This window comes from Sciurus vulgaris, assembly GCF_902686455.1.
Source record: "Sciurus vulgaris genome assembly, chromosome: 2".
Classification (NCBI taxonomy): Eukaryota; Metazoa; Chordata; class Mammalia; order Rodentia; family Sciuridae; genus Sciurus; species Sciurus vulgaris.
Genome location: NC_136462.1, coordinates 33,812,223 through 33,831,449, shown reverse-complemented (window position 1 = coordinate 33,831,449; position 19,227 = coordinate 33,812,223). Strand labels below are relative to the sequence as shown.

Below are 19,227 nucleotides of genomic sequence, written 5' to 3'. Positions count from 1 at the left end.
ACAGTACCCACCAGGCCTCTGCCAGGCCTGACCCAGGCCTCGTATATGTTTACATTCCTGGGATGGACAGCGTCACAACACATGTACTTAGACCCTCACAGGCATGTCTGCCCTGACACCTGGTAATTATCAAATGTGTGATTAGCAAGTATCAAGCACCTATTATGTGCCAAACTCTGCCAGACACGAGGACCACAGAAGAAAACTGGACTGGTCGGCTCAATCAGGATGAGCTTCTTTGTGAATGTGATGATCGAGATTAAAAATACATAGGACAAGCCAGGTGAGGTGGTGCAGGCCTGTAATCCCAGCGGCTCCGGAGGTTGAGGCAGGAAGATCTCAAGTTCAAAGCCGGCATCAGCAAAAGCAAGGCACTAAGAAATTCAGTGAGACCCTGCCTCTAAATAAAATACAAAATAGGGCTGGGGGTATAGCTCAGAGGCTGAGTGCCCCTGAGTCCAATCCCCAGTACCCCCTGCCAATTTTTTTTTTTTAAATGCATAGGACGTAACTTTCCTAGCCTTGTGTCTGAATACACGACCAGGGTAACTCTGCATGATGTACAACCACAAAGTGGGATCCTAAATAGAATAAGTCATATTCTATGTATGTATAATTTGCCAAAATACATTCTACTGTCAGGTATAACAAAAAAGAACAAATTAAAAAAAAAAAAAAAACGGTTTGATGACCCAAAGAGGGAACAAATGCATAGGTGTTAGGTAGGCAAGGAGGGCTCCGAAAAAAGGCACAGGATTCAGACACCCCGAAATAGGAAGGGCATGGAGCCAATAGGAGAAGAGTGGAGTGAGCTGGCGCTGGAGAGGCAAGAGGCACCTGGTAGGTCACCATAGAGAGCTGGGCATCACCTAAGAGCCTTGGGGAGCCACAGAAGGCTCTCTGCAGGGAAGGGAGATCATCAGTGTGTCTCCCAAAGATTCTTTTTACTATGTTGAACATGGATGGAGGAGGACAAGAGTGGGTGCAGAGAATCAGCACCAAACCCTGAGGACACTCATGTCACACAAATTACTCAAGGAATTTCCTAAAATGCAGGTCCTAAATCAGGAGTCTGGGGTGGGGTGGAGACTGCATTTCTAACAAGCTCCCAGGTGCTGCCAGTGCTGCTATTCTGCAGACCACACTTGGAAGAGGCCCAAAAGTCTTTGCCCTGGTGAGCAATGGTAATGGCCTGGACCCGGGGATGGTGGGGCGGCAGGAAGATGGGGAGAAGTGACTAAGGTCAGATATTCTTTTGAGGTAGAGCTCCAGAACTTGGGGATGAATCCAATGTAGGGGAAAGAAAGAATAAAGTGTCAAACATGACTTGCAACCTGCAGAGTGGTGCATGCCTGTAATCCCAGCGAATGAGGCAGAAGGATTACAAGTTCAAGGTCAGCCTCATCAACTTAGTTTAGTGAGACTCTGTTTTGAAATTAAAAAAAAAAAAAAAAAAAGGGCTGGGGATGTAGCTCAGGGGTAAAGAATCTCGGGTTCATTGGCCAGTACCAAAAAACAAACAAACAAACGAAAAAGCTCCCCGGCTCTGGGGTGGGTTCTTTGATACTGGGGAAAGGGCTGATGGGAGGAATTGAGAGTTCAGACCTGGACATGAGCAGTTGGAGATGACCGTGACACTTCCAAAGGGAGCTGTCAAGTTAGGAGTGGAAAATACCAAGGCCAGGAAATGGAGTAGATGCTCCTCCTGTTCCTCCTCACTGCCATCCCCTGCGAGCCAATGGTCCTCCACTCAGGAAGCCCTGCTTGGAATCACCCCAAAGCCTCACGGCGAACTCTTGAGCCCCCAGAGGTTTCAGAGCCGAGCGCCTTCCTTCCGCCCTGGTCTGCTCCTCGGCAGCCTGACGGCCAGCAGGGTCCTGCCGCAGAGGTCCCGTGGGAAAACGCCCTCGGCAGCAGCTCAAACGCTGAGGCTGCCAAGGCGGATCCAGAGAGGGGAGTGGTGAGGACACGGTTTCCTCTCTCTGACAGTACAAAAGCCATTTTCGCTGGGGAGAATTTAAGGAAGTCGAATGTCCGATCTTCAACTTGGATTTGGGACCCGGCTGCCTCACCAGGAGCCCTTTTAGCCGCTCCTGCGCGCAGGAGCCCGGTTGGCTCAGCCCGCTGGCGCCATCTAGTGTCGGTGGAAGAGGTGACCTTCTGCTGGTGGAAGAGGGGAGGGTTAGGCCTGGTGGGATAGATGGCAGCAAGGAAGTTGAGACCCAGCCTCAGAGTTTTGAGAAGCTGGGGCTTGCGGGTGGGGGGATGTGACCTTGGGATCTAGGAGAAATAGACTGATATTGAGACTCTATTGGTTTCCTAGGACGTCTGTAACAAATGACCACTAACTGGGTGGTCTAATGCAACAGAAATGTGTCGTCTCACAGCTCTAGCAGCAAAAAGTCCAAAACAAGGTGTCCACAGCGCCACACTGCTTCTGAAGTCTCCAGGGAAAACCTTTCCTTGCCTCTTCCTAGCTTCCAGTGGCTGCTGGCGATCCTTATCTTTGTAGTGTGTCACTCAGATCTCCTTGTGTCTGTCTTCACATGGACTTCTTCCCTGTATCTCTTAGCCCAAATTTTCCTCTTCCTATAAGGACATCAATCACCCGATTAGAGCCCACCCAATCCAGCATGACCTCATCACAACTTGATTACATCTGCAAAGATCCTATTTCCAGAAAGGCCACCTTCACAGGGGCTGGTGATGAGGTAGTACTTGAATGTATTTTTGGTGGGACACAGTTCAACCCACCACAGACTCTGTTGGTTCAATAGATGTTCCCTAAGCATCTGCAAAGTGCCAGGCCAGGGCTGGGGGTTGGGTACTTGGGACTGCTCTGTGCACATATTTGGTTCTTTAATAGCATTACTGCTGATCAATGACTTCTTCTACTCTTGGCTCTTCAGAGCCTGGAAGGACCTCAGAGACTCTCAGTATGTCATTGACCTAGGAAGAAAGAATGGAGAAAGGGCAGGAGAGAAGAAAAGGCTCCAGAAACCCGGTGGGGATAATCGTGTGGGCAGAGAGGCCTAGAAGTGTGAGAGGGCCCTTGATGTTGGAGAGCATGAGGGAGTTAGGTGGGGTTGAAAAGAAGAGTGAGGGCTAAGGAGTGTGGATCTGGAGCTTGTGACTCTGTGGTGGAGGAACTTCAGGACCATTGCATGGCTTAAGATGTCATTAAGGTACACGGGCACCCTAAAGGTTTTGATGTTAAATTACTAGGGGTGGAGATGATGCTGCAGACAGAGATCTATGAATCAGGGCCCCACCTCCCAGGTGAAAATTATTTAGGTACCCAGAGCATCCCCGTATCTAAACACGTGGAGATTCTTAGAGAGCGGCACTCCCACAGAGAGCATGTAAGCTCCGCACTCCTTCCCAAATGCCTTGCCCCATGCCTTGATTCATGTGTACCCTTTGTAATATCCTTTTATTTGTGTGTATGGTACTGGAGATTGAACTCAGGCCCTCGCATGTGCCAGGCAAACACTCCACCACTGAGTCACATCCCCAGCCTCTGTAACCCTTTAAAATTAACTAGGAAGCTGGGCATGGTGGCACACACCTGCAATCCCAGAGACTCAGGAGGCTGAGGCAGGAGGATCTCAAGTTCAAATCCAGCCTCACCAATTTAAGACCTAAGCAACTTAGTGAGACGCTGTATCAAAATAAAAAATAAAAAGGGCTGTGGATGTGGCTCAGTGGTTAAGCACTCCTGGGTTAAATCCCCACTACCTAATAAGTAAATAAATAAATAAACAAGGAAACATTAACCCCTGCCATGTCATGAGAATGCACCCAGCTAGTGTGCTTGGGAATGAGACACAAAAAAGAGAGCCCAATTGCCCAGCAAAAGCCAACTCAGATGAGCCAGGCCCCAGCCCCCAGCTGCCTGCTGATGCTGGGAGGAGGTGGGGACCCATCCAGGCTCAGTCAAAACTGCAGGACAACTCAGCAAACCTACAAACTTATGAGAAATGTTGGATAGTGTAGAAAGAGAAGCAATTATTAAAACATCCAATTATAGAACTAGTCCCACTTGCTGACACCACTATTCCGAAATAAGACCATATAGCCTTCAAACAACCCCAGACTCGTAACACCAGCCCTACTTCTAAAGCCAGACGATTGTAGTATCCTCTTATGAGCTGTGCAATCTTCTGATGGCAACAAGTACCTAGGAACACCATCTGTGTGCCTGTAGCTATGTTCTGTCTTTGGTCATGATCATCAACACCGTGAAAGAGATTTTTTTTTTTTTAAATACATAGTTTGCTAACTGTGGTTAGTAATGAATCAGTTTTAAATTTTATCAAATGACCTGTCTGTATCTATTAAGACAACATGTTAGCTGGGCATGGTGGGCATACCTGTAATCCCAGCAGCTTGGGAGACTGAGACAGCAGAATTACAAGTTTTGGCCAGCTTAGCAATTTAGCAAGGCCCAGCAACTTAGTGAGACCCAGTCTGAAAAAATAAAAAGGGTTGGTGATGTAGCTCAGTTGTAAGTGCCCAGGGTTCGATCCCCAGTACCAAAAAATAAACAAACAAATAAAAATAATAATAATAAATTAAAATAACATGTTTTTCTTTAATATGTTATTTTGCATATTGATAGAGTTCATTGCTATCAAATCCTCTCTCAGATTCTTGCTGAAGCCTGTCTGACTATATAAGACAACTCAGGTGTGCGCATGTTCTAAAATACATAGCTGTATTTTAATCTATGTTCCTGAGCAAAAATGGCCTGTAATTTTCTTTTCTTGTCCTTGTCCACTATCAGAGTAATACTAACTTCATAAAATGAAATAGGTAGCTCCTTATTTTTAGTTTTCAGAAACGGTTTGTAGGATATAGAGCTTACTGGTTCAAGTTTCTGCTTGACGGTAGAGGAGTGTGGCAGTGTTTCTCGGCACAATTGTTGATTTATCTATTTCCCCTGGAAGTTTGATGAGTTGTTTCCTGCCCCATATCAAGATATTCTCCTGCCCTATCATAATCACGTACCAGGATGCTTGCTCTATGAAAAGCTCTGTTTCTATTTGTTTCCTTTAGGTGGTTTATTGCTTGGGCACATGGCCCTCTTTCAAATTAAAGTAAAAACACTGGTGAAGGTTAGAAATAGGTAGAGGAAAATGGAAAATGGATCTGGCAATAAAGGACAGCACTTGTTTCTGAACATTTGAGGTACTGGGAGCAGTGGCCCATGCTTGTGATCCCAGCTACTCGGGAGGCTAAGGCAGGAGGATTCCAAGTTCAAGGTTAGTCTTGATAATTTAGCAAGACCCCGTCTCAAAATAAAATAAAAAGGGATGAGAATGTGACTCAATGGTATAGTACTTGGCCAGCATATGTGAAGCCCTGGGTTCAATCCTCAGGTGTATATATAAAGCAAATATATATAATACAGGATAATCATATATATATATGATTAAAATAGATTAAAATACAGCTGTGTATTTTAGAACTTGCACATACATGAGTTGTCTCATAGTCAAACAGGCTTCAGCAAGAATCTAAGAGATGATTTAATAGCAATGAACTCTATATATTATAGATATATCTATATCTAGATATTTATATATATAAATTAAAATAACACACACACACACACACATATATATATATACATATATATATATATATATATATATATATATATATATATATATATATGCGCAAGTAGGAGAACCTTTGAAGAGCTTTACAACACCTGTGACCTCAGGGCTTCAGATGCCAGCCACCTCCCACAGAGAAGATGGGGCTGAGTACAATGCTAGTGTTCCACCAGGTGGCGCACTAAGCACACTAGCTGGAGTATAGTCCACCCTACCTGGGCAAGAAAAGATTCCCATTAAGAAATAGCCAGAATGGCTGGCGGTGGCTCACACCTATAATCCCAGGGACTCAGGAGGCTGAGGTAGGAAGATGGAAAGTAGGTGGATCTCAGGTTTGAGGCCAGTCTCAGCAACTTAGCGAGACCCTGCTTCAAAATGAAAAATAAAAAGGAATGAGGGGGCTGGGGTTGTGGTTCAGTGGTAGAGCACTTGCCTAGCATGTGTGAGGTACTGGGTCCAATTCTCAGCACCACATATAAATAAATGAATAAAATAAAAGTCTATCAATATCTAAAAATTTTTTTAAAAAATAAAGGAATGAGGATGTAGCTGGGTGGTAAAGCACTCCTGGGTTCAATCCCCAGTACCAATAAATAATAAATAAATAAATAATAAATGAATAAATAAATAAATAAATTGGTAGGGTTGGGCACAAGGGCACACGCCTGTAATCCTAGCTACTACTAGGAAGGCTGATGCAAGAGGGTTGCAATTTCATGGTGAGACTTGGTAATTTAAGGGTTGGGGATGTAGTTCAGTGGTAAACACGCCCCTGGGTTTAATGCCTAGCATGGATGGCAGGGGAGAAGATAAAAGCCACGGGGATGGAGGGGGTGTAGAGTGACAGATGAAGATGAGGGGTCCATGTCCAAAAATCTGTGAACTAGGACCAGAATTCCATAACAGAATGTGAGATCCGGGTGAATCCTCTGCTCTGCCTTCTACTGCAGACAATCCAGAGTGGTGAAACAGCGAGCGCTCGAGTTCCATCTCTCTGCCCATCTAGTGTTTAGCTGAGTGTCATCACCAAGGACTTGCCAAGGTCACCATGGGTTAATACTAGAATTTCATTTAATGACCAGAACTCCTGATACTACAAAACCTTAAAATACCCCCAGATTCTTTTTATTAGCTTTTGGAAAAGGATTTTGGCATTCATTTCTATATGTTTAATATTTTAGAAATACACAACAGTCAAAACAAATATGGAAGACACAGTGTGGCATGTGGGGGAGGGGGCTGGAAACCCTTAGATCTTCTTCTCAAGGGAAGAGAGCAGCTAACAGGGGTCCCCAAAGAGGCATAAACAAATGGAATGTCTGAAACTTGATCGGTTCCTGGATGGGGGAGGGGAGCAATTGCAGAAGGCATTTTGTGGACAGTTACGAAAATTTAGCAATAATTGGGAACATTTTAATATGAATATGGTATGAGGCGATACTAAGGAATTGTCTTGATGTTTTACATTGCTAATGGTGCTGTGGTTATGTAGGAGACTGTCTTTATATTTGGGAAATATATGCTGAAGTGTTTAGGGGTGAAGTGTGATTATACATTTTCCTTTTTCCTTTTAAATTGTTTAGCCAAACACACACACACACACTAAAGTGAATGTGCCAAATTTTTAGTGATTGTTAATGGAGGGAACGCAGATGTTTATTGTACTATTCTTTTGACTCTTCAGTATATTTGAAGTTTTTCAAGGCTTAAGTTGGATGAGGGTGGGGCTGGGTTTGTGGCTCAGTGGTGGAGTGCTTGCCTAGCACATAGGAGGCACTGGGTTTGATCCTCAGCACCACATAAAAAAATTAAAAAATAAAATAAAGATATTGTGTGCATCTACAAGTTAAAAAAAAAAAAAAAATGGATGAGGGCATGTAGCTGTCCAGGAGATTTGGACCTACAGCCCCTGTTGAGCCATGTGCTGGGTCTGTACAGGGGGTGACACTCCCTGCAGATCAGACAGAGGTGGCTTCTGACTCCATTTCAGTGCACAGGTGTGAGGCACATTGTGCCTATTAGAATCCGGATCTGCCCATCATGCCCTATGGGCACAGGATAGATGAGAGGGGCGGTGACAGGTTGTGTGTAGGGAAATATCTGACTTGTATATAGTAGATGCTAAACAAATCAATAGGCACTGGCTCAAAATCAGTAATTGATTCAAAAACGTTTATGGATGTTCTTGACCAGTAGATGATATAACTGGTCCTGATTCTGTTTGTTTAATTGTTGGTCCCTCTTCTATGCTGGTGGACTCCTTTGTTGGAGCCTATTCAGCCGTCCACTGGGGAAAGAGCCATGGCCACCTGCCAAAGCTGTCCTGGCAACCTTCTCCCTGGTAGCTGCCTAGAAAAACCTCCAAAATGGGTTAGGCATGCATCCCAAAAGACCCCACTTTACCCTTTGGATTTGGAGGGTCAAGGAAGGTGGGAAGGGGAGTACCAAGGGCTGAGAAGTGCTTAGTATTCAGTAAGAACTCAGTAACTGTGTCTTGGGAGGTAACCAGCTTCTCCATGAGCAGCCAGTGTGTAGCAGCCAGACACACTGTAGTCCTTTTTAAATCTTCTCAACAATGCCCATGGCCTGGGATTCACGATTCAGGTTTCACAGACAGATGTAAGGAGGAAAGAATCTGGAAAGTCCTCTCGAAGCTGAGCAGAAGGAGAAGAAACAGAGAGGAAGGGCGTGGGGGAAAGGTGGGCGATGCGGAGGGAGAGCCAGGCTGCTTCCGCAGAGTGTCCAGTGAGAAGGGAAAGCCGCGGGGAAGCGGAAGAGGAGGGCGGAGAGGCTGCTGGCGGAGCGCAGGGTGTGGCAATCCCCAGGTGAAGTGGGCCACAGCAGAGTTCTGGGCCAGAGGCAGTGAGCGCCGGTGGCCCTTGTCAGGCCTGAGCCCCCGGCAGGGCTTCCGAAGCCAAAGCAATTACCCATCTTGGAGTTCCAGAACCTTGATTGACTCGGGAGTCTCCACAGGCGATAAGACAGTGCACTGCGTGTAGGGACTTTAACAACAGAGACCCAGCCCTGCCATGGAGTGTTACAGCGCTCTGGCAATTCTGACCAGTCAAATATGCCTCCCTGAAAGAGCTCTGTGGTCTAAGCTCTACACAGTTGCTGCAGGTTCTCATGAAGTTTTAATAAAAGAGAGGTGAGTTTCAAATCCACCGTTTTTATTACTTATATACGAAGAGCTGTTGTTCTTGATAGGGAAGTTAACCATCTGCCACACCCAAGTACACTCAGCTTCACGTAGTCTTATCAAGAGCAAGTTTAAAGGGGCTGGAATGATTCATTCCTTGTATCGGTCACATCCCTATGTTTAAAAGGAGATTCCAAATCTGCTGCAAGGGCCCAGGGATGGGAAAGGTAAGGTCACAGAAAGTGGGTTACTTTAATTCCATTGCTCTGTATGCCCATCTAACTCTGACCCTTGTGGTATTTTCTTTCAGGGAAATGTTTCTTTGTGTATATCTTCCCCTTCTGTAAAATTTTAAAGAAATTAAAAGTATTTAATCTAGACCAGTACGGTGGCCCTCGCCTGTGATCCCAGCAGCTCCGGAGCCTGAAGCAGGAGGATCCAAAGTTCAAAGCCAGCCTCAGCAACTCAGTGAGGCCCTAAGCAATGCAGCAAGACTCTGTCTCTAAATAAAATTTTAAAAGGGTGGGGGATGTAGCTCAGTGGTTAAGCACCCCTGAGTTCAATCCCCCCAAAAGAATTTAATCCATCATGTCTTTCAGTAATGTAATATTTTGTTTATTTTAACTGTTATCCATACAAAGTTCAATGCAAGAATAAGTTCTTGTTGTTTCTTTTCTGGCCATCTTTACATTTGTTTCATTTCTGTAATGATTGCTGCAGGTAATTTTTGTTGTGCAGAGGAGGATGGTGTTAAAAACCAACCTGCTTGGGCAGGAGGTCAGATATGCTGGGCAGCCTGGCCTTTTCCTCTGTCAACTGGGAACCACAGGACAACGTGCAGGCTAAGCCAAATGACTTGCGCTCATTCATTGGAATGCTCACTTGGCATTGGTTCTATCATGAATGCACTACATTACATGAAGAGAGCCAGAGACAAGGGGAGCTGGTCTCCCCTTTGGAAACATGAACCAGAGACCTTCCTCTGACTAGCACAGCAGAGCTGAGGCCACGTGTGGGATTCTGGGGCACAAGAATGACTTTGTTGTTGGTGCCAGGGTGGGGGTGGGTGGTGGAGGAGGTGACTCTTGGCTTCTCTCTGGGGCCCTCCCCTGCTGTCACAGCAAAGGTAACCAGTTATCCCAGGTTATCCTGACACCTGGGTCTGGCAATGAAAGGAGAACCCCTTCTCCATTCAGCTTGGGATTTGAAGTCAGGCAGGAGAACTGGTGAGGCTTGAGGGGAGTGATGGATCAGGTGATCTCTCCCTTCTGGACAGACAGGTCTGGGCGGCCTAGAGCCTGGGGGAGGCCTGGGGGACTGAGCCTCCCCGCCCTTCCTCTCCTGCTTCTCCTCTCCTCTCCTGCTTCTCCTCTCCTCTCCTGCTTCTCCTCTCCTCTCCTGCTTCTCCTCTCCTCTCCTCTCCTCTCCTCTCCTCTCCTCTCCTGCTTCTCCTCTCCTCTCCTGCTTCTCCTCTCCTCTCCTGCTTCTCCTCTCCTCTCCTCTCCTCTCCTCTCCTCTCCTCTTTTCTTCTTCCTTTTACTCTGTTCCTCCCTTCTATTTCATTAAAAATAAAGGTGAGACCATTAAACTGATCTCAAGGACGACCAGTGGCTTGGGACCCACAGTGCAGAAACCTCTGGACTAGATGATCTGCTGACACCCAGAGGGTGTAGTCAGTGGTCTTGAGGTTAATTGTGACCTGCTGGTGGTGGCACAGTAGTTTTTCTAGAGTAAGGAAAACCAGCTTCAAACCTGGGGGATTAGTCTGTCCCTGGCTGGCCCCTGCCTCCGTTGAACTTGACTCTTATTTTATTTATTTATTTGGTACCAGGGATTGAACCCAGGGATACTTAACCACTGAGCCACATCCCAGCTCTTTTTATTTGTTATCTGAGACAGGGTCTTGCTAAGTTGCTTAGGGCCTTGCTAAATTACTGAGGTTGGCCTTGAACTGTAATCCTCCTTTCTCAGCCTCCCGGGTAGCTGGGATTACGAGTGGGCATCACAAGTGGGCAACTTGACTCTTCTTTAATCTATGTGACCTTGGGGTGTGCTCTCAGAACACTAAAGATGGAATTTTTAAAAAATTAAAATTTAAAAAATTATTATAGGAAATTTCAGAGATATAAAATTAGAGAATACTTCAATGAACCTTCAGTACTAATTGCTGTGTAGCAACAGTCACCACTATTCTATAAATTTTGTATAACTTTTTTTAAATGGGGAAGTTATAGTCCATAAATTTTGTATGACTCTTTTTTTTAAATGGGGAACTTATGTTTTCATAAAACAGTTATTCCTCTTTTATGATAAAAGGACCTTTTTATAAAGTATCTGCGCTCAATGCACCAGGATCCCAATCATAGTAAAATGCAGCTTTAGACATTGGAACAACAGATTAAGCACACAAGAGAAATGTGTCCAACAAATTTGTGCTGTGCACCTCATATCTGTGACTTGTTCTGGTGGCTTCTGTTGAAAATGAAGGCGCTTAGTGATTGAGTGCCCCTGGGTTCAATTCCCAGTACCAAAAACAAAAATGAAGGAGAGAGAAAGGAATGGTATCGGGAAATAAACTTGATCAAATTATTCACATGGCATAATGAATCCCAACATTTTGTATAATTATAATGCACTGATAAAAAAATAAATAAATTTTAAAAAATCAAAGAACTGGGGATGTCGCTCAGTGGTAGAGTCTTGCCTAGTATGTGTGAGGCCCTGGGTTCAATTTTTAGCACTGGAGAGGAGGGGAAGGGGGAGGGGGGAGAGAAATACAATAATTTTTAAAATTTTAATTGACACGTAATAATTGTATGTATTTATTTATGGGCAACGTATAATGCAGGTGTACAATGCATTATGGCATGTCAGGATAATTGGCGTATCTATCACCTCAAACATTTATCACTTCTTTGTGTTGGGAACATTCAAAATTCTACTAGCTACTTTGAAATGTACAATTATGGTGGCTTATTTTCAAAAAGAGCCTGTCCTGGGGGCAGGGGAGGTAGCTCAGTGGTAGTTGGAAGTGCACAGCTGCCACCTTGTTCAAAACATTCTGCCACCCACCGTTCGCCCACTCATTTCTGGTGTTGAAATATCACTGACAAAAAGCTACCAGGACTTCAGTAATGCTGCAGATTGGATTCACAAATGCAATGTGTCACTGAAGTCATGATGGAAAACATATTTGACCAAGGTAGGTGTCGTTGGGATATTCGCGCTGAGTGAAAAAAAAGTTACAATCCTGTCAGCCAGCTGATCCTAATTTTGATTTTGATGTAATATTAACACAGGAAGAAAGCCTGGAAAGATGCCAAAACATTAGCAGTGACGTTAGTGGGGTGCGCTTATGGTGACATTTTTTATTTTTCTTGTTTATCTGCATTATCAAATTTTTTTTTCCAGTGAGATGCATATGGAAAAATGAAAGCAATTTAAACATTCACAATTAATAATTGTTTACTTTATCAGTTCCAGTGTCATTGCATTTGAAAGCATGAAAAGCAACCGGGCCATTAAAGTCAGAGAAGGAAGGTCCCTGAGCTGGCAGAACCTGTCTGACAAAGAACCTGTCTTCTCTTGACAGGTTTGGGGAGGACACTGATAATGCCTTTGTTTCCTCAGGTGTGAAAGAGGGTGGAGGTGGTGACACAGGTGTGGGCATTTCACAGGGAAACAAAATACCCAACAGACCCTGGGCAGTCCTTCCACATTGAGGTGTGTGCACATGCATGCGTGAGCGTGTGCGCGCACACGTCTGTCTGTGGAAGGCTTATGCAAAACAGGCCCTTGAAAAAAATGGCCCTAATCCGGTGCAATGGATTTGAACAAATGCTTGGCTCCTGATAAAACAAGTTTCCCTTCCTCATGGATGCTTCAAGCAGACTGAACAGGGAAAACAACAAAGTCTAGAAGTGGAAGAGTAAAAAAAAGAATTCTTAAATAAGGAAGGTCATGATCACTGATTAAAAAAAGAGAGACATTTGATTGGAGTCCCAGAATAGGATCTTCTGTGATGCTTCTTAGTGACCAATCCAGCAACGGCTAAGATTGAAACTGAAGACTGTCCCACTCTTTAGCCACAAACCAGGAAGCAGAAAGGGAGGGATAGGTTTACGGGAAACCCAGATAAATAGGACACATGCTAATAATAACACTAGTAAGAGTGGCTGCCATTTATTGAGCTCTTGTTATGACTCCAAGAGCTTTATATATATTTCTTAATCCTTGTTACGACCATGAACTAATTGCATCACACAGTGCTGCAAAATCTTGTTCTATAAAATCAGACTATGAGAAATCTTGCTACTTGAATTTTTTCATTGAGAATGGAACGTCCCATTCTTTCCAGAAAGTTCTGAGCCATACAGGTCACTAGTGTTATGGGTCAGGCTATATGGGCAATGACCAAACAGACTCCATTTTCTCCTGACACTCTATGTCATGTAAGAAATGCTTCTCCCATGGGACGCCCACCTCTGTACTGATCAACAGTTGCTTAGCGTAGCATGTTTGGCAACGCAAAATGGCAATTCTTATACAGTGTAAAATTGTTCTCTTTTTGGTTCCCATTTTTCTGGGACCATGTACCCTGTCAGAGAATGATTGTCTAGGTGTTAGCAACCATTCTTTAACTTGTATTCAACTAGGGTCATTTTGACCCACTTCCTCTTCTGCTTATGATTTTAGATCTCATGATGTTTGTTTGTAGTTTTGAATCATAGCAACAGCCACTTGTGATTAATGTACTGACGAGTTTTACTTATGGTATAGAAGGTGTACTGAAATCCTTGAAGGGAGTCGAAGGGTGCAGACTTGCAGTCTACCCCTCTGTCCTGCCAGTGGGTGAATAAAGATGGTTCTATCTCCTGCTTTAAGATCAACTTGGTGGTTTATTGCAATCTCGCCATAACATCGGAATACATAGCAACTTTGAGTTCCAGATGAAATTTAGAGCTTCAGATAAGGGACTATGGGACACAATAGTCCACACTGAGCTTAATTTTGTAGCTGGAAGGAAAAGATGGTCCTGAGTTCATGTCCTAACCCTGTTGACAACCAGACCTGACATTTCTAACAGAACCACAATGCTTCTAAGAGGCTGTGTTCAAGACCACACAATCTCTTTCCTTTTGAACTATTATCTCCTTTCCAATGACACTCTTGTTTCTTCTGCCTCCTGACCAGAAACTTCTGAGAAACCCACTGCTAAGCTCTCCTTGCTCCTTGATGGCCCTCAAACCAGAGCTGCTTCCATTCCCCTATTTCCATCTCAAATCACTTCCATAAGCCCCACAGCATGTAAAAATCCCTCCTTTCTTCCTCATAGTGAGATGCCATAGTATGGGTTACTTCCTCATCACCAAGTTCATAGCCCTAACTTTTTTGACTCTCAGTTTGGGTCTCAATCCAGTTTCTGTTGCTAACAACATAATGCCAAAGATTGAGATAATTATTAAAAAGAAAAAAAAGAGGTCTATTTGATTCATGGTTCTGGCCTAAGGTGAAGGGCTACATCTGATGTTTTGTTTGTTTGCTGGCAGAGTCTTGAAGTGCCACAGGACACGGAGTGGCAAGAGAAAGGGAGTGTTGGAGATAACAACCAAATTGGCTCTTACGACAGACCTATCCTTCAGATAACCCCCTAATCTATTAATTGCATGAATAGATTAATATATTCATAAGGGTGGAGTCTTAATCATCTCTTCAAGTTTCCATCTGGTCTCATTTATTAATATCTTATAATGGGGGTTAAATTTCAATGAGTTTCCAAGAGGACAAGTCACATTCAAACCATAGGGGCATGCTTCAGTGGACTTTTTCTTCTTCTTTTTTTTTTTTTTTTTTTGCAGTGCTGGGGATTGAACCCAGGGCCTTGAGCTTACAAGGCAAGCACTACTACCAACTGAGCTATCTCCCCAGCTCCTTCAGTGGACTTTTTAAACAGAAAAAATATAGTATTTAATTACGTATGTATGCATGGGCGTGCCACAAAAGATTAAATACCTCCAGGGGACTTAATGTTATCTAAAGAGTCTTATTACAACTTCATGAAGTCCAGCGTTGTTATTTCCATATTTAAGATGAAGTCTCTGAAGTCAAGCAGTGTGTCCACATCACTCAGCTAGCAGATGGTAGAACCTGGTTCTGGAGCTGGCACTTTGTAGCAACTTGACTGAGCCTTTTCTACATGGAAGGAACATGCATAAAGCCTTTATGTTTGGAACATGTAGTTGGTCCTAGAGTCAGGGGTGTGAGATGGCTTTGTTGAGGTCAAGACCCCAGGAGAAGCAATGTATTTAGCTGGTATATCTGTCTATCACTGGCTTCTGGATGAGAAAGAATTTGACCAATGGACAGGTGGGGAAGAACTGGCTGCCAGCTTGGATGTAAGTGTGACATGGGCTATTTAGAAGAATGTTACAAAATCTGAAGTATGCACGAGAATCACTTGGAGCACTTGTTAAAATGCAGATTTCTAGAACTTTCCCACTAGCAGTTAAAGGAATTTTTCAGACATATGAATTACAAATTTACATGTCAAAGTTTTTTTTTTTTTTCTTTGCAGTACTGGAGACTGAACTTAGGGGTACTCTACCCCGAGCGATATCCCCAGCCCCATTTTTCATTTTCTCATCTTGAGACAGGGTCTCACTAAATTGCTGAGGCTGGCCTTGAACTTGCCATTTTCCTGCTTTAGCCTCTGGAGTTGCTGGGATTACAGACATGTACCACTGTGCCAGTCATGCCAAAGTTTTGTTTCAAACATCCTGCAAGCCCAGAGGCTTTCCAAAAAGAAAGAAGAAAAACTAACACAAATACTTCTTTCTGGGCAGAGACATTTTAAAGGAAAAAGTAAAATATACACTGGATTTTGAAGACTTCATTGGTAAAAATGTAAACTATCACCTTAATGACTTTTGTATTAACTGCATGTTGAAATGATAATATATTAAGTTAAAGAAGACATATTTTAAAAATTTATTTCACCGGTTCATTTTACCTTTTATAAAATATGACCACTAGAAAGTTTAAAATTATAGATGTAGATCACATTTGTGGCTTGCATTTTTATGTCTATTGGACAATGCTAGTTTAGATAATCATTGTTAGGCTAGGACAAAAAAAGCAGCAGAAAAAGAATGTCTAGTTAAAGATTGTCAGAAACCTCCTAGGACTGGTTAAAGGTCCTCAGACTCCTCCCAAGACCACAATTAGTCGGGTGAGCTTCCCCAGAAAGGGTTCTTTTTTGGGGGGGTGGGGTTGTACCAGGGATTAAACTCAGGGTCACTTGACCACTGAGCCACATCCCCAACCCTATTTTGTATTTTATTTAGACAGGGTTTCACTGAGTTGCTTAGGGCCTCACTTTTTGCCGAGGCTGGCTTGGGGGAACTCCTGATCCTCCCACCTCAGCTTCCCCAGCCCCTGGGTCTACAGGCGTGCACTAACACATGCAGCCCAGAAAGGATTCTTAAGGGCTGGGAATATAGCTCAGATGGAAGAGTACTTACCAAGTTATGTGTGAGTCTGTGATTTCAAACGCCAGCACTGGGAGAGAGAAAGAAGAAAGTTTACTCAGTCCGTTAAAGTTCATCAGAAAATTGCTCAAGTGTCCTTATTAGAAAGGCAAAGTTCACAGAAACCCGAGGGCCACTCTAATTTGGATTTTTGCAATAGTCTTTCTCAAAGTCTCAGAGAATGTGTTCCAAGGCTAAGGAAGGCTCAGAAGTCTCACTGTTAGCCAGTCCCTTTGATGGTGGTTCTCTGGGTTTGAGAATTGTCAATTTAGAAGGTCCTTGCATAGGGTTTGTGACCCCTTGGAAGGAGGGAGAGGGCACTGTAAAAGCCCTGTGATAAAAGTCATCTGCTTACTGAACATGGTCTGATGGACCATCATCAGGATTTAGTACAGGGCCAGGGCTCTGGACTCTCCCTGGGGTGGGATAATTTTCATAATACTCACCTTTTCGAACCCCTTCCCTGGGTTAGTGAGTTGAGTGCTATGGCTCAGGTTAGTGGTTTAATTTTACTGCTTACATACCCTTTAAAAGAACTTTGGAAAACTGCATAGTTTTTCCTACATTTTAGATTGACACCTAAAACTTTCAGTCATCAATTTAAATAGCTGGTTACAGTGGCATGCATCTGTAGTCCCAGCTACTTGGGAGATTGAGACAGGAGGATCACTTGATCCAGGAGTTCAAGGATAGCCTGGGTAACATAGTGAGACCCCATCTCAAAAAACAACAACAACAACAAAACAACAAATACATAGTTACCAAGGATATAATCTCTCTTTTTTTTTTGGTACCAGGAATTGGATTCAGGGGTCACTTAACCACTGAGTCACATACCCAGTCCTTTTTATTTTTTATTTTTGAGACAGGGTCTCAATAAATTGCTTAGGGCCTCGCTAAGTTGGTGAAACTGGCTTTGAACTTTGAATTTTCCTGCCTCAGCCTCCCGAGTTGTCAGGATTACAGGTGTGCGCCACTGCACTCAGCCCTAATATTTTTGAGTATTGATATTTTAAAATAAACTCTCTCTCTCTCCCTCTCTCTCTGTCTCTCTTTCTCTCTCTCTCTCTCTCTCTCTCTCTCTCTCTCTCTCTCTCTCTCTCTCTCTTTTAACTGCTGGGTGTCAAGCCCAGGGCTTCATACATACTAGGCAAGCACTCTACCACTGAGCTATATCCCAGTCCTCCAGAATTCTACGCCGATATAATATGTTTTAATATTTAAAAAGTCTTAAAACACCCTTTCAAAATCTATGCATTAAAATTATATATAAATGCATATTAAAAATTTTAACTGTCCATGATTAAATCAACATAAGTTTATTTTTTATTTTTCCATTTCAAAAGTAATTTTTATAAAAATTCATCTCTTCATGGGTTAGACAGAATTTTTTTATGTAACTGTGGATAACTAATATTCATTGCAAAAAGACATATGTAAGTACTGAGAAGTTTTGTTAAAGCAATGCCATTCAACTTTAAAATTCCTTCTGAGTTATATGTGAAAAATCGTTTTATGAATGAAAAAAAATTATACTTTATGCTGTATTAGCTGGCCACTTGGCTATATCCTCCCTCCATTTAGTTTAAGATTTGTGCATGACCCCTAAAGAAACAGGAGACATAAAACACCATGTCCCCAAATGTTCCCTTGCTGTTCCCAAAACCTAGCCAACTTAAAGGAACAATGAGAGCCAGCCTGGGCTGGAACATCCAGATACATATTATCTTGAAGGACACCAGCTTTCTTTTAGGCACAGTGGGAACTAGGGCAAGATAGTGTAATCTGTCTTGCATGTGTACCAGGGTTATTGCTCCTTGGGATGTCAGTCATACCAGCCAACTAAGCAAGCTAATGCTGATGAAGCCACTGCTTCTACAGCTGACACATAAAACCCCTCCCTGAGTGGGGATGGCTCAGAACTAAGGGCACTGGGGAAAGGCTAAGTGTCGCTCCTCCATCTGGCCACCACTGTGCAACATGCTGTGAGGCAAAGGAGATGAAGCTCCTTGAGGGACAGAAGTGCTATCTGTTCAGCTTGTCACCACTGAACTCTTCTTGGAGCAGTCACTGGTCCTTTGTAAGCTTTTGCCAATAAAGCATATGTCTCCCGTGCTGTGCCCTGGCACTTGCTTTGATTTTCCATACCCTAGCTCACTGCTCTGGCCCCATTGGACAAGAAGGCTTGGAAACCACTTGATTCTCAAAAGGATTTGCTGTCCCATCATGAGACTCACTGGCTTTCTCAATATGCACCCAGTATTTCTTAGTTGTCTCTTTGTTTGGGGTCTCAGAAGTGTTCTGACAAAAAGAAAGGCAACCCATTATCCACTTCAAAATCTTTGTCTAGTGGGAAAAGGGCTGCTAGATGGGAGATGCCTGGATCACAAGAGTGTTCATGATCAGGTCAACCTAGGAAAGAGATCATTTCAAAGTCAAGTTCAGAATCTAGAATGGCAGGTGGGTGCCTTAGACTGGAATTCTAGGTATCCCTGGGAAAGACTATGTCACTCAGAGGTTCACATACCCTAGACATTCACATCCAGCCAGCCAAGTAGAGCAGCTGCTGCAGCTTAAAGCTCTATATGAAGATAACCTTGGCCTCTTGGAGAGGTGGTGGAGGCTGCTCACCTGGTCAGGGTGTCTCAAGACTCACCACCCACAGAGCTGCCAGGTGGTATGCTGGTTTTATTTTCTTTCTTTTCTTTTCTTTTCTTTTCTTTCTTTCTTTCTTTCTTTCTTTCTTTCTTTCTTTCTTTCTTTCTTTCTTTCTTTCTCTCTCTCTCTCTCTCTCTCTCTCTCTCTCTCTCTCTCTCTCTCTCTCTCTCTTTCTTTCTTTCTTTCTTTCTTTCTTCTTTCTTTTTGTTCTGGGGATTGAACCCAGGGTCTCTCTACCACTGAACTACATCCCAACCCTTTTTTAATTTTTTTATTTTGAGAC

The 19,227-nt window shown here is 43.5% G+C and overlaps 1 long non-coding RNA gene across 1 annotated transcript; it reads right to left on the bottom strand.

The window, feature by feature from the left end:
- Window positions 1-1,652: 1,652 nt before the first annotated feature.
- LOC306654005 lies at window positions 1,653-19,097 on the bottom strand. Its single transcript, XR_013761859.1, has 3 exons — window positions 18,918-19,097; window positions 16,281-16,317; window positions 1,653-2,589 (listed from the first exon to the last, which is right to left on the bottom strand). It is a non-coding gene; the product is annotated as an uncharacterized lncRNA (long non-coding RNA).
- Window positions 19,098-19,227: the final 130 nt, after the last annotated feature.